The 14,339-nt window shown below is 48.4% G+C and overlaps 3 protein-coding genes across 4 annotated transcripts in view; all 3 read right to left on the reverse strand.

Moving 5' to 3' along the window:
• The window catches only part of LOC308055166 (uncharacterized protein), a 33,696-nt gene extending 20,020 nt beyond the window's left edge, over window positions 1-13,676 (reverse strand). The window contains exon 1 of one of the 2 annotated variants that reach the window (XM_080368848.1): window positions 13,542-13,676. The gene's annotated coding sequence lies outside the window, so the exon portion shown is untranslated. The remainder of the gene's footprint in view (window positions 1-13,541) is intronic. The other variant, XM_080368849.1, reaches the window with a different exon arrangement.
• LOC308055163 (uncharacterized protein) overlaps window positions 1-13,678 on the reverse strand; it is a 28,742-nt gene extending 15,064 nt beyond the window's left edge. Inside the window, exon 1 of the mRNA XM_080368835.1 lies at window positions 13,542-13,678. The gene's annotated coding sequence lies outside the window, so the exon portion shown is untranslated. The remainder of the gene's footprint in view (window positions 1-13,541) is intronic.
• Window positions 1-14,339, reverse strand: part of LOC308054934 (uncharacterized protein) — a 155,738-nt gene that overhangs the window by 45,289 nt on the left and 96,110 nt on the right. The gene's annotated exons all lie outside the window — the stretch shown is intronic.

The following is a 14,339-nucleotide window of genomic DNA, read 5'->3' on the forward strand; positions in this document are numbered from 1 at the left end:
ATGAATCTGCAAAGTTTGTCAGCTGTTTCCATATATATATATATTATTATTTTTTCCCCAGTAAATAAATCAACAGATATCATTCTCCAGACACTGTGCCAGATTACCATGCCTGAAACTACATATATCACCCATTATGTTGTAATAAAGATCTTCTGTGAGTTAGATTAGATCTGCAGTATTTGATTTTGGAAACACCTATAAATCAAACATTAGTGAAGATAGCCTATAGTAACATTAAAGTGACAACTAACGATGATAAGCAGAGGAATACTGTTTACTGTAGTACCAAATATGCCCTTGCAAAGTCAGATAAACTGGGCTCATTGCTGCAGGACGCTCTTTTGACACCATATCACTAGGCTCTCCTTTACAAATCGCTGTGCTCTCCCACATCATCTATTACCAAAATAACTTCTCGTTACACACTTGCATTGCCCTGGTTGGCACTTCCCCTTGCAACCCCAACTTTTATGGTTATGCCAACATGGAGCGCTCCATCCCAGAACATCTGGCACTCAAACATCCATCTAGTGATGCTCAGAGTTTGTTGGGATCATCCTGGGTGCTCCTGAGCGGTTACCAACAACAACAAAACAAAACCTGGGGATTGAGCTGTTTCCTCCAGCACAGCAGCAGAGGAAGCGAGTTTCCTTTCCTCAAGTGTCATTAAGCTGAAGATGTTCATCAAGACCAAGGTGAAGGTTTCTTTAGTTCTTTAAAGGACTCCCAGGGCCATAAGTATGTCATATTTTATACGAAAACTAAATCCAGAAAAACTCATCCTTTTTGTTGGGTGCATCTACTGTAATTTCAGTGTTTCTTCATTTAAGCAACCTGGGGCAGAGATGGTCTTTGTGGTGGGGCTGCAGTGCCATGATCCCCATCCTGGGCATGCAGCACTGGTGGTAAAGCAGCAAAGGAGGAAGAGGACCAGATCCAGCTAGATCCTTTCACTGGTCCATGTTATTCAGGGATGTACCGTGTTTGCATCTCAAAACTCACGAGCAGCCGGCTCATTGCCTTCCCCCAGCTCTTCATTCCTTTGACGGTTCTCATGTTCCCCTCGCCGTGATCTCCTCCCCTCACTCATCTGTCATTACTCCTGCCTTGTGACACCTCATCATCATCAGGGTGGAGTGTAATTGGTACAGCTGGAAGACAGGCATCAGGTGTGATTGTGGCGTTCCTAACATATCAGCTAGTAATTTATACCTTTCCTACAGAGAGGAAGGAAAGGACAAAATGCCATCCAACCTGGGCTTGGCCAAACTTTGTTTGCAACCAAAAGTTGAGGACTTCCTTTCTCAGGCATGGCCGACAAGGCCAAGAGCTTGCGTATGGACCTCTCAGCTGGTACAGAGATGAAGGACCATGAGCAGTTCCCCAGGGCTGGAGCTACTTATTCCATGGAGCCAGGTGAGTCATTTTAGGAAGCCGATCCCTCAGAGCAGGTCAACTGCTGCACGTCTGCACTTGTGAGCGGTGTCAGTCTGGAGTCCACATTCTCCTGACCTGAGTCACCAGTTCCAGAGGGTCTTCCAGACACAGGGAAGAGACAGAGAAGTCCAGTTAAAATGATCATCCCACCCTTCACTAAAGGCAGGGAGGTCAGCACCCCTTAGCACATCCAAGTAACTCTTCAAAACACACATGAAGCACTTAACAAGAATAATGAGTTCAGCCATTGCCACATTGGCTCTGAATTCCGTATTTCTTCATCCCATTTTTCCCCTCTGGTTTTAAGGCTCCCATCCAGCATCTTGCTGGGGCTGGGTTCAGGACCCGATGACTTTTGCCCGTGGGCTGCATCTGTCCCTGTTTCAAGCAGGGCACAGCTCTCAACTTCAGCACAGAAGTACACCTGGGCGAGAAGGTTCTGAGGATGGCTGGGAGCCTGCCGGAGCCCAGCACACCTTCCTCTGCGCCCGCCTTTCCAGTGTAAACAAACAGAAATATTGCTTTTAAACCAGGCAGGCCACAGGCAGAACTGGTAGAGCCTGGTTTCTACCGTCTGTCCTGTGTCGAACAGCCTGGTGAAGGGAGAACTGATCAGTCCTACTAGAAGAGCATTAACCAAGTCTCCACCAATTTTCATGAAAGTTGTAGATTTAGCATTTGAACCATGCCACTGTGTCAAATTTGCTTGTAAATAATAGGTTAGGATACTAAAAGCAGGAGCATAAAAGCTTTACTTCTTGGGAAAGCCAGGTTAGAGAAAGAAGAACCTCTATGAAAAAAAGAAAGCAGGTGATTCCCTGTCTGTACATCTCTGGAAAAAAAAGAAGGGGAGCAGGCAGGGCAAGCAGGAGTTGCACCAGTGCAGGACAAGCTGCATCAGCCTGCTTATCACCTGCCTTCTCCCCTGCTGCCACCCCACAAGCCTTGTGCAAGCAGCTTCCAGACCTGCACAAGCTTCATTGAGCGCTGCCAGATATGTGTCCCTGCCAGGCAAGCTCCATCTTGCCTCAGAGCACCCGCTCCGGTCCTCGGCTGCCAGCCCGACACAACGCCTTGTTCCTCCCCAGCAGCACCTTGCCCAGCCAGATCCACCACGCTGCCAGGCTGGGTTTGGTGGGGTTTCCATCAGGTCGTGTTTCCCAACACGTCCTCTCTGCACCCTTCCACCCTCTGCTCCAGACGATGATCCCGTTGTTGCAGCACAGCCACCCCGGAGCACTTAGTTGCTTCCTCTCCATTTGCCCTCGATGCTCCTGTGGTCACTTTTCGGTGGCCAGAGCTGCTTTTCAGGACAGCAGAAAGCAGCTTTCCACCCGAGAAATCACTAAACCCAAGACTTGAAGCCACTGGCCAAAATTGCAGCTTCCTCCAGAAACAAGTTAGGCAAAAGGAACTGAAGTTCTCCTGCTGATGGGCTGGGCAGTGAAGAAGCTAACGGGCAAAGGCACCAAAATTGTCCCCACCACTAAGGGGAGCAGCTGGAATGAGTGCAGCCCGTGACTCACTTCCACCATGGCCACAAGAGGTGACTCAGGTCCCCAGCAAATCCTCAGCTTTCAAGTGGAACAAGCTAACAGAGACCACAGCTGAGCCAACCAGCCCGTCCCAGCCCATCTCCTCCGCTGACAGCTCTGGGAGAAGACAGCAAGTTCCACGGGTGGCAGAGGTGACCTGCCGCTGCCTCCATCCCCAGCTGTGGTCCACACACGTGGCAGGAAAGACGGCTCCGAGCTCAGGGTGATACAGGAAGGGAATAAAATCAAAGAAGAGCGCTCGCAGCTGGGCTGCTACACCTACCCAGCCTCTGAGCCCTACCACAAAAAGCAGGTTCACAGTCAGAGCTCTGCCCTGAAGATGATTTTTCCGAAGCTAAACCCCGTGGCTGGCTCAGGGAGCGCGTCTGAGCGAGGTCTGGATGCGGGCAGCAGAGCCGGTGGGAGGGATGGCGTCCCAGCTGCCCACACCAAACACACACAGGTGTGTCTGTGCATGCACACACTTGGCCTGGGCACCCACAGCAACATGCACACGTGTGAGCGTGCATGCACACGTGTGAGCGTCCTCTGCTGGCGTGCGGGGCAGGAAGGCAGGAGGACTTTCCCTGCTGTAGCTTGCAGAAGCTGAAAGGCAAGAAACACACACAGGCAGTGTCAAAGCTCATTTTCTGATGACGGATAAAAAAGCAGGACTTGGAAGTCTTCTGGGATGGATGTAATGAGTAGTAGCTGCATGATTAATTTTGTCTTGATTGCCTGTCAGTTAACAGCGGTCCCAAACACCTGGGTTGAAGGACTGTCATACAGCGTGCTGCCTCACCAGGGTTCCTCCTGACAGTGAAAAGCAGGTGCCTTTGGAGGGCGATGAAATAATTCTTCATTGCAGTAAACACGAGATAATCTCATCTCACCTTCCTCCCTGCCCTATTTCCATCTTGGGTTTATTCCTAACATCTAATTACTAAAGATTTGCTTAAAATGAGATACAGAATTTCATATGTGCTCTCCTTGTGCTGGCTAGCTACATATCATCCCCTCCTTTTCCAGACCCACAGCTGGGTAAGTTTACTGTTTAAGTAAACTTGTGAGTACCTTTGCACCTTCAGAAAAAATAACTTACTCAGCCATAGCTTCTATGTTTTGAATTAAAACAGCTGGCTGGATAAATTACGAGCAGATGAAGCACAGAAAAAATCCTGCCTTGACAAGGCGGATCAATGGGCAGCAGGAACAAGATAATCTGAGATACCTGCGCCCCATTGTGAGTTCTGGGGTACGAATGCAAAAGCAGCGTTTAATTAACTTCTCTATAAGTATAGTTAACATACGTATTAAAACTGCCTGAAAAGAAGAAAAATACCCTCAAAAGCCTTGTTTCAGCCAAGAGATTAATTCCTAATTTTAATTGTGGGATTATTCAAATGCAGGAAAAGTCTTTTAGATATTAAAGGCATCGCTAGCTGGCTTTCAGCGTATTACCACAGGGAGACTTAGAATCCAATTATCTCTGAAGAAATATGTTAAATATGCTCATTAACATGTAAAAAAGTGGAAACATGTATTAGAGAAAAGCTGATGTATTACACTTCTTAATGTCACAATGAATTAGCAATAAAGAAGGTTGCAACAGAAATAACTTGCTGAAATGCCTAGGCAGCATAGGAAAACAAAGCATTTTATTCCAATTAGCTTAATTCCTGATAATGGCATAGATGTAGCGATAAAATTCTCTGTATAATGGGCTCCAGCCCTGGGAAAGTTTAGGAACCTTGCCTCGTGTATGGAAAACGAGGCAAGAAAACAAAGTTAAGCCTGAACCTCGGTGTAACCTGCCCTCAGCTCTCTGCAGGCAAAAGGAAGATGGAAACAATAGGAAGAAAAGGCAAAGGAGGCGCGTTAAGAAGGCAACAGCCGCAGATAAAACCATGGGGTCCCACAGCCGCGCTGAGTGCAGGCACCAGCCAGGCATTTGCTTTTCCTTCCAACCTCCTGGAGCAAGCCCCATCCATGGAGCCCCAAAGCCGTCCAGCTCTCCAAAATCCATCTCTAAATGCTTCCTCACATCAAACCTTCAGTGCCGCACTTTCTCTCCTTCGTCAGCACTAAACTACGTGTCTGCTCTTCCCTGCTCAGCAGGAACAGAGTCATGCAGGAATAAACAATAATTTTCTGCTATATTTTTCATTGAGAAACTTGACTGCGCCGACACAGCTCCCACCCCCTTTGAGCCCCAGACCTCAAACACCCCCAAGTCCTGATGCCCAACACCAGTCCCTGCCATTACTACCCGACATGTGCATCGCACCCCCCAAACTGCTGGCAAGGCTTTTCGTGTGCCCCCTTCCCTCCCAACACCTCCCCCATCTGCTTCGTCCTTCCCTCACAATTAATCAAGGGGCTAAGCAGCTTCCCAGATCTACAAGGTCTTCAGACAGAAGAGAAAAAGCACCCATTTTTGAGTTGTTGGTTTTTTTAAAAAAAAAAAGGATTTTAAGTGATATTAGTTTACCTGGAGTTTTACACATTAAAATACACCTTAAGTTGTAGATCTTCAGCAATCACCACGGTGGTAATAACAGCTGCTAAATTATTTTGAAGCTCTTACCTAGCCATACACACTTTGATTTTCCACACCATTTTTTCTGCCATTCTAACCCAAACCTTGCTTCAAACGCCCACGCCAAAGTCCCAGCATTGCCACGAGCCAGATGTCACCTCCAGCTTCCCCCAGCCCTGATGCACATCACTCCTCTATCCCATCCCAGCTGTGCAGCCCACAGCATCTGGCAGCACAGCTGCCCCTCGTGTGAGCACACAGACTAGTGTGCTTAGAGTATCTTTTTCCCCAAGAAACAGAACAAAAAGTGAGCTGGACAGATGTGGATAAAAAAATCAGGCAATCAAACTGCTTACATGAAGCCACCAGAGAGCATTTTACCAGCTTGAACACAGGCTCTGCCGCTCCAGAAAGCTGGTTTGCCCTGTGCCCCAGCACATTTTCTACCAGTGAGCTCCAAAACCGGAGCCCCTTCAGCAAAAACACCTCCAAGATTGGTGAATATTAGCAGAATTTGTCAAATAAAGTGCTGCTGAGTTGTTCCCCCCTCCACCACACCATGCCCCTTACCTCCATAGCAAATCCACCTTGGCCAGCCAGCCCCGATTAACGTGCGTTTTGGCTGCTGTGAATGCAAACTCCCCATATATTTAATCTTCTCCAAAGCACAGGTGGCATCTCACAGGGGAAGGAGTGATCCTTCACACTAAAGTGAGGCACTACCCCTCCTGCCCCAAAATTTAGGTGGCGGTGGTTATAATGATGCCCCTCCAGTACCAGCATGGCTTGAAGGGTTTGGGGTGCCCGGGAGTCCCTGACCACACGGAGCCATGACAGCCTTGGAGGCTGCTGGTTCCTTTTGATATTGGGTGAAAACAGAGAAATTAGAGCTCAAACATTATTTCAGCCAAAGGCATCGCGAGCTAATTGTATTAAGCCATTTGGCTCTGCTGGAAAAGCAGTTTTCAGAGTAAAAAGCTACACAAATGCTGCTTTTATGTTGCCAAGGGGCTCCTAGGAAGATCAGCTTCTTCCTAAACCTTTTCAGAGAGCAACAGCAACCCCTCCCAGCCCCATCCCAATCCTGTCCAAACACCACCACAACCACCATCATCATTGCAAACAGGTGTGAGCTTGTGCAAAGCCTCCCCTCCTATTTCACAGCTCTCCAGGCAGCACCAGTGAAGTTTCACGCGATTTTGTTAGCAGAAGCCTCAGAAGCACCTGCCCTTCACCCCTGGATTCAACAATTTATTGCAAGCTCTGCTAAAAGGGCTGTTTTAACTTCTTCAGGTATCATTTGACCCTCTAACCTTTTCTGCTTCACGAAGCGTGCATGAAATCCTGTAGGACATAAACCTGTTATTGTCTACAGTTGTCTACAAGAGGAGAAACCGCCCTGCTCAGGGTCTGGGTGGTTTGACTAGAATTAACTGCAGCAGCAACACCCTAAACGCTTCTACCTCCCCAAGGTGCCCCCCAGTAATTGCCCCCCACCCTCACTGCAGCTTAATGAGGAGGTGAGCAGCAAACACGCGATGGTGTTAAAGTGATGCATTTCCCTGCAGGTGTGATATAAAAGTTAATAGCTAGAAATAAATAAAATAAAAAAAAATTGAAAGCCACTTGGGCTGACAGTTAAAACTGGGATATATTAGAAACCTCTCAGCTTAAAGAAAGGGCACGGTTTCAGGAAGAACCAGCCAGAAAAAAAAAAAAAAAAAAAAGGAGCCCTGAGATCAAGAGGACTCAGCACACAACCAAAGCAAAGCCCCCTCAAGCCTGCAGCCTCCCGTAGTTGTCCTCTCCCAGCCCATCCATGCACACCTGCAAGGATTTCACAGAAACAAAGTGGGACCCATTAACATTCCCCCCCACCAGGCACTGAGCAAGCCAGGACATTTCCCTGAAAGTGCTTTTTTTTGGTACAAAACTGGATGTATTTTATTTCTGTGCCCAAAACACCTTATACTTTAAAAGCTACGTGGATTTCTGATATATTTTTTTTCCAGCCTTTCTTATTCATCACATATTGGCCAAGAAAATTACCTTTAAAAAATAGAAAGCTAAAGTGAGGACACCTAAAAGTCGTTCTTCAAAACAACTTGCGTGTCACGACACGTTTGGAGCATCTGGGGGGTGATAAGGCAGCATAAGGAGACATAAAATTTACTTTCCTGAGCAAACAGCAATAACAGCATTTAGGTCTCTGGAGCTCCCAGTTAACCACTGGGCCCCAGTACGGTGGCACAAGGACACAGGTTTGCAGCGGGGAGCGGTGCTGGACGCAGCGCCAGGCGTTTAAGTCCCTGTGCCTCAGTTTCCCCATCTGGTAGCTGGGTGGTTGCAGCCCACTATGCCCACAGCCCCCAGCTGCTCGCTGGCGCTGGGACACAGCGTCAGCCCTCTGTCCCACCCCAAATGCCACTTGGTGGCACTGTTTGAAAAGATTTCTTTCCTTGCTTCTACCTCCCTGTCAGGATCTAGAGGGAGTTTCTAGACAGAACTATATTAACCTTGTCATCACAATATCCTCATTTTTCTTCCTTTGTTTTCTTTTCGCTGTATTCATTGTGCAAACGCTCCCGAGCGTCTCCTCCCCTGCGTGTCAGTCGCTGGGGGTCTCCCCACAGAACACGTTTGCCAACCACAAGAGTCCCGGGCGTTGCTTGGACATCACCTTGAATTAAATACTCCAGTGGTAAAAATAGCCTTTTCTGTGAAATTCCTCTGAAATGTGTCTGCAGGTGGGGCAAGCTTAGGATCGTGCATTAACTCCGGAGAAAAGCATCCAAGCAAAGGTTAATGAGGAAGAGACAAACGAAGACGGAGGCATGACGATGTAATTGGGTGACAGACGGTTCGGGTCACCCTGCTGAAGGGGTGTCTCCTCTCGAAGATGCAGGCTGTGATCCTGAAGTGTATATAAGACGCCGGAGAGCTGACCTGCTCCAGACCGCGCTCCCAAAGCTCAGCGCTCCTGCTCCTCGCCCAGGTAAACCTGGACAGACTTTTCACGCTGTCTGACTTTGCTACCAACAGGAAAGCAGGAGCTTCTGGCCATGAGGATGTCCCTGGAGCTGCCACTGCTGAGCTCTCCTAAAGGAAAAAAAATGATAATAAAAGAGCTCTGGAATTACACTGTTTCATGGTTTGTTAGAGACCACCTCCATGCACAGCTCTGCCCAGCTGCAGAGAAAGCTAAATGGGATTTTTTTTTCTCGCTGTGTGTCCTCAGCCTTTCATCTCTTGCTGTCCCTCACCTCTTCAGCCATCACCTGCTGGTCCTCACACCAGCCATCTCTGCAGCTGAGTTTCATTTCTTAAATTTATTCTCCTGCGAGGTTCTCCTTGCTCGCTCTTTCTTTTTCCTTGTAGCGTTACATTTTATCTGTGGCCTTCTCTGGCTCTTCTTTCACTCTCTGCCTGTCCAGCTGTGTTGTTTAACTTCTCTAAAAACCAAGCAAACAAACAAATAAAAAAATTTTAAAAAGCCCCTTTTTTGTCTGTGTCTTCCTCACAGGCTGCCTCAATTTTGCAGGGAGATGGCCCAGCCCCAGGAAAACATCAATGGCATCGTTGCTGCTTTCTACGTGTGTGCCAGGAGCGACGGCAACTGCGGCGCCCTGAGCAGGGAGGAGCTGAGGCAGCTCATCCAGCAGGAGTTCGTGGATGCGATGGAGGTGAGGATCTGGCCCCGCAGCTGGTGCCTGCCATGCTGTGCCTTCTGGCTGCAGGGCTGGGGTCGGGGCTGCGGTGGGGTGGGTGCAGCCATGCACTGCCGTGCGGGCGTGCAGGATGCCTGGCCCCAGGAAAGGCACAGATGCCTTCAAAGCTCAGGATCTGGTGAGAAGAGGAGAAGCTGGTCATTCTCCCAGTGCCACCAGCTTGTAGAGCTCAGTGTGGGAACAACACCAGCCGTGGAGGGGTCAGGACGTAGGGCTGCGTTTCTGCCCTGAGGCTGCTCAGGCGCTCCTCAAGAGATGTCACGTATGGCTCACAGGCTTTGCCAACAACATTTGTCTCTTTATAGAACCCCCAGGACCCCAAAACTATCAAGAAGGTGCTGCACTTCCTGGAGGATGGCAGCAACCACAAGGTTGACTTCAGTGAGTTGCTCAGCCTGGTTTTCCGCATGGCCAAGGCTTGTTACAAGCCACTCCAGCAGCACCAGGTGCAGGAAGGTGGGCAAGAGCTGACAGTGCAAGAGGAGGCAGATGGGGAGCAGCTGCTGGGGCCACACACAGCAGGGTCTCCCACAACCAGCAGATCCCTGAGCAGGGTGTTAACAGCCAGGTCCAGGATACTGAGATGCTGGACCCAGACAACCATCAAACCCAGGTGGGTGAGACATCAAAGCAGGACCCAGACACCCATCAAACCCAGGAGGGTGAGACACCAGAGCTGGACCAGGGAAACCATCAGACCCAGGAGGGTGAGACATCAAAGCAGGACCTGGACACCCATCAAACCCAGGAGGGTGAGACACCAGAGCTGGACCAGGGAAACCATCAGACCCAGGAGGGTGAGACATCAAAGCAGGACCTGGACACCCATCAAACCCAGGAGGGTGAGACACCAGAGCTGGACCAGGGAAACCATCAGACCCAGGAGGATGAGACATCAAAGCAGGACCTGGACACCCATCAAACCCAGGAAGGTGAGACACCAGAGCAGGACCTGACCACCCATCAAACCCAGGAAGGTGAGACACCAGAGCAGGACCTGGACACCCATCAAATCCAAGTGGGTGAGACACCAGAACAGGACCTGGCCACCTGTCAAACCCAGGAGGGTGAGACATCAAAGCAGGACCTGGACACCCATCAAACCAAGGCAGGTGAGACACCAGAGCAGGACTTGACCACCCATCAAACCCAGGAGGGTGAGACATCAAAGAAGGACCTGGACACCCATCAAACCCAGGAGGGTGAGTCACCAGAGCAGGACCAACACACTCATCAGGATGATGGGACTGAAGCAGCAGAAGGGGATCCAGAGAGAGGTGAGATCCTGGACACTGCAACTCTGGAGCAGGACAGAAATACCCATAAGGCTGAAGAGGCTGAGACACCAAAACAGGACCCAAAAATGCAACAGGCCAAAGAAACTGAGGCGCCAGGACAGGGTTCAAACCACCATCAGAGCCCAGAGGCAGAGTCAGCAGAGCAGGACCTGAATTTCCCTTCTGAGACACAAGGAAAAGACCCAAACAAGACCCAGGTCTTCAAGGCCCTTCAGCAGGACCCCAACCCTGGCAAGAGCCAGAAGCTGCTGCCCCCACAGCAGGGTGAAAGATCCCATTGGGATCCCAAGCCCCAGGGAATGTGCCATGACCCAGCTTGCCATCAGGTCCCTGAATCCAAGGTGCTGGAGCAGGAGCACAGCTGGGCAGAGGCTCCGTTTTGTCCAGCACAACAGCAACAAGAGGCTCATCACCAAATTCAACCTGCTATAGAGCAACAGCTCCTGCAGTCTCTGTATCAGTGGCCACCACAGCAGTAAAGGCTGAGACCAGCCCCTGTCTAAACAAGGCTGTTGCCCCCTTCCAGGAGGTGCATTTTGTCCAGTCCCACTCTGATTTTTGCATTTCTCTTCGTTCTGTCTTGTCCAATTCCTTACCAACCCCAGGCTTCAGGCCCTTGGTTTGTACTGAGCTATGCTTGGCTAGAGACCTTCCCTCTTACTCTGTGTTGGGCTGCTTGTGTAAGCAAAGCAATAAAACTGAAGGCAAAACCGTAGTGTCCCGGTGTGTTGCTACTAGCATGCCCTCAGCCCAGCTCTGAGCAAACAGCCAGGTCACCACGATGTGGTGCGGAGAACCTGAGCATCCATCCCTTGCATGACATATGGCCAGATTGCTCCAGGGTGCAGATGGAAGGATGGCTGCAGAGAGGCAGGTGTGTCTTGGGGGTGGATAGCCTAAAGGAGCTGCTGCTCAGCTGCCTCTGCAATTTAGCCGAGGTGAATCGATTGCTCCCGGTAGGAAGGGATGTGACATCCCTGTGAGAGATGTCTTCAGAGAGGGTAGAAGTCTGGATTAACACAACAGCATGGCTGACCTGAACAGATTCTTCACAGCATCCATCTGCTCTGGGCATTTTTCATGTCTGCTGTGAAAAGAATAAACAGCTGCCTAACACTGAATGGGAGGGATTTGTCCTATTTAACCTCCCTTATTAATAATCTCAGAAGCAAGGGGAATGTGGAGCATGCTATGAAGATCAAAAATCCCTATTAGCTACGCAAGTCTCCAAAGGAAGGAGTGGAGATGTATTAAACACAGGAAAAATGATGATTTGGGTACGTCCAGTCCCAGCACCAACTGGGAGGGCAGAGATAAAGGGCTGACATGCCAACCATCCACAAATGGAGCCAATGCCAGATTCAGTTCAAACAATTTGGGGTACCAGGTCCTTGGGCACTTGTCCAGACGAGCACATAGGAATGTGGGTAACTGAGGGCATGAGCAGTCTGGTGAAGTCAGTGGGGTTTATTAGGGGATTCAGACGTGCTGGACCACCAGGCAGGCGCAGGACTCAGCATCCCGCAGGGAGGGTGATGCTCAGCCTGTTTTTCACCATGCTATCTTTCACTTGCGACCTATCAGCAAAATCAGCACATGATAAATGCACACGCACCTCCTGCTCTGTGGCCGGTGACAAGCAGCACACAGAGACCTCACTGGAAAATAAAACGTCATTCCTCTGGGACACCCCAGAATTTCACAATTTGCTAAGCGCTGAATCAGAAAAACCAGCGTTTCAAAACTATCCCCAGAATGTGCATGACAAAAATGATCTGGTTTAAAGGTGTTAATGTCAGAATTAAATGTATTAGACACAAAGTACTCCAGTCTGCTCTACACCTGATAAAACATTTTAGCAATAATAAATTCTGACCTACCTCATGACAGCTGCGGAATGCAATGGGAGAGTCAAGACTGAAATTTCATGACCTATCTGTCAAAACCCCATTCCACCCGGGACATTCCTCAAAACATTTAATTTTCCAGAGAACTCCATTGTTCTTGTAAAATACGTCTCAGTTAGAGGTTTGTTTGCTTCTTATTAGCTCTTGGCTCAGGGTCTAAAATCCCCAGACCCAACCTGTAGTCTGCCACCTTTTGCAGCATCAATAAAAAGCTGACCTCCTGGTTCAGGCAGGCACAGAGTCCCATTAGGAACGCATTAATCATATGCTTTATTCTGAATAACACTATTTTTGCCATCAGGAGTATCATTTTTTTGAAGTTAAGAGGGGTTTTTTTGGTTTATTTTAAGGAGAACATGAAAATTACTGCACCGACACAAAGAGTCCTGCAAGCCTGGGTGGTGTTGGAAAAGACCTTTTATCCACCACACCAGGAGCTCAGTTCCTCTAAGATTAAATACAAAAGAATTTTGGTCAACAAATTAAATGGTGGTGGGGATGGGCACAGGGTTGGGTGAGAAGCAGAAGGATGGAGCCCGCCCTCTTGGGTACCAGCTTTTTAAAACCTACCCAAGTCCCATCTTAGGAAAGCATCTTCGGGGAAAACCAAGCCCTTGGAGAAATGAAGGTTTCAGTGCCACCAAGAACGTGCTTTGAAACTCCTTGCTTTGACCTGGGAACAGCAGCAAAGCATGGGAAAGCAGGCGAGCGTGCCGGTGTGTGCGTGGCCAAAGCACGACATACGTTTTTTCCTGCACTGATACCCGAACTCTACCCAGTGGCTTACATGGCACCCGACCATCCCACACTGCCCCAGCCCCTGCAGGGGGGATTACAGACTGTTACAGGACACCAAGCCGCACTGTAATACTCTAATTTTAATAATAACTCCAATCCACCATAAAATTACAGTTTCCCAAGGGTATTATTATCCCACAGGTGGGGTATAATTTGCACAAGTATAATTTAATCTTGAAAAAAAAGCTCAAAAATGAAGTATGGTTAGCAACAATCCTTCATACACACTTGTATGAGTATCCTCAAGGTGTTACCAGCACTAATTAATTAGGCTCCTACACCCAGTATGATCTTACCTTACAGATGGGCCAGATGAGCCACTCACCCAAGGCTGCGTGACAAGTTCATGCTCCAAAGGCTCTCTGCAATGTCTCCGTCATGCTCGTCAAGGCAGCATCCTACCTCCAAAACCAAAAGCAGGGGCCCAGGTGGCACGGCTGGTATCTTCTCTATTTGCTCTGTGTCCTGGGAGAGTTAAGGGTGAATAAAGGAATCAGTTGTCTCTAATTTATTTACTGTTAAAAGATAAAAAAAAAAAAAAAAAAAGAAAGATTGTAGAGGTAATTACAGCGAGAGCTGCCTAGGGCAACCAGATGAAGATTCAACATGAATCGACCTCTCAGCAGAGAGGTTTCTGCTTTTATTTTTAATTAAAGATCAAGCAAAGTTGAAATGAGAGTCATTCATGGAAGACAGTTAATATGAAAAATGTTTTATCATGATTTTTCTCAATGAAAAGTCATCGCTTATTGAACAGACATTTCCTTGTGTGAAAATTCATTTTGCAAACTTTACCATTTAAAAACATTCTGTTTGTGGTTGTTTTTTTCCCAACAAAAACCTGGATAATATAACAAAAAAGCTCCCTAATAAGAAGTTACCAAAAATAAAACACTCTACAAGGACACCATACAAGCCTAGATCTGGAGGATTTGGGGATGCCACTGCTGTGAGCCTGCATTTCACCATTTTTGTAGCATTTAGGTCGTCTTCTGTCCTTCTGTGAGCAACAGCCAGACCAAAACCCAAACCCCACTGACCTCAGGCACAAGGTGCCAAAGGGACTGCACAAAAAGACAACAAAAATAATCTCT

The sequence above is a fragment of the Falco punctatus genome, assembly GCF_963210335.1.
Source record: "Falco punctatus genome assembly, chromosome: 18".
NCBI lineage: Eukaryota > Metazoa > Chordata > Aves > Falconiformes > Falconidae > Falco > Falco punctatus.